Source organism: Pteropus vampyrus, unplaced genomic scaffold (genome assembly GCF_000151845.1).
Source record: "Pteropus vampyrus isolate Shadow unplaced genomic scaffold, Pvam_2.0 Scaffold8, whole genome shotgun sequence".
NCBI lineage: Eukaryota > Metazoa > Chordata > Mammalia > Chiroptera > Pteropodidae > Pteropus > Pteropus vampyrus.
This window is the reverse complement of record NW_011888789.1, coordinates 12795588-12795890: the sequence shown is the minus strand read 5'-3', so window position 1 is coordinate 12795890 and position 303 is coordinate 12795588.

Here is a 303-nt window from a genome sequence, read left to right as displayed (position 1 = left end):
ATGAAGAACACACTGCAAGAGTTGAAAAATGAAATAGCAAGCTTGGGAAATAGAATCGACTAAATGAGGAAAGGATCAGTTATATCGAAGACAAAAATCTAGAAATAAATTGGTAGGAAGAAGAGAGAAACCAAAGAATAAAAAATAGTGAAAGAGGAATACAATAAGTAGCTGATACCATCAGGAGAGGAAACGTAAGAATAACGGGCATTATCGAAGGCGAAGAAAAGGGGAGCAAGGACTAGAAAGCATTTTCAGACAAATAGTAGACGAGAATTTCCCAAATCTAAGGAATGAGCTGGA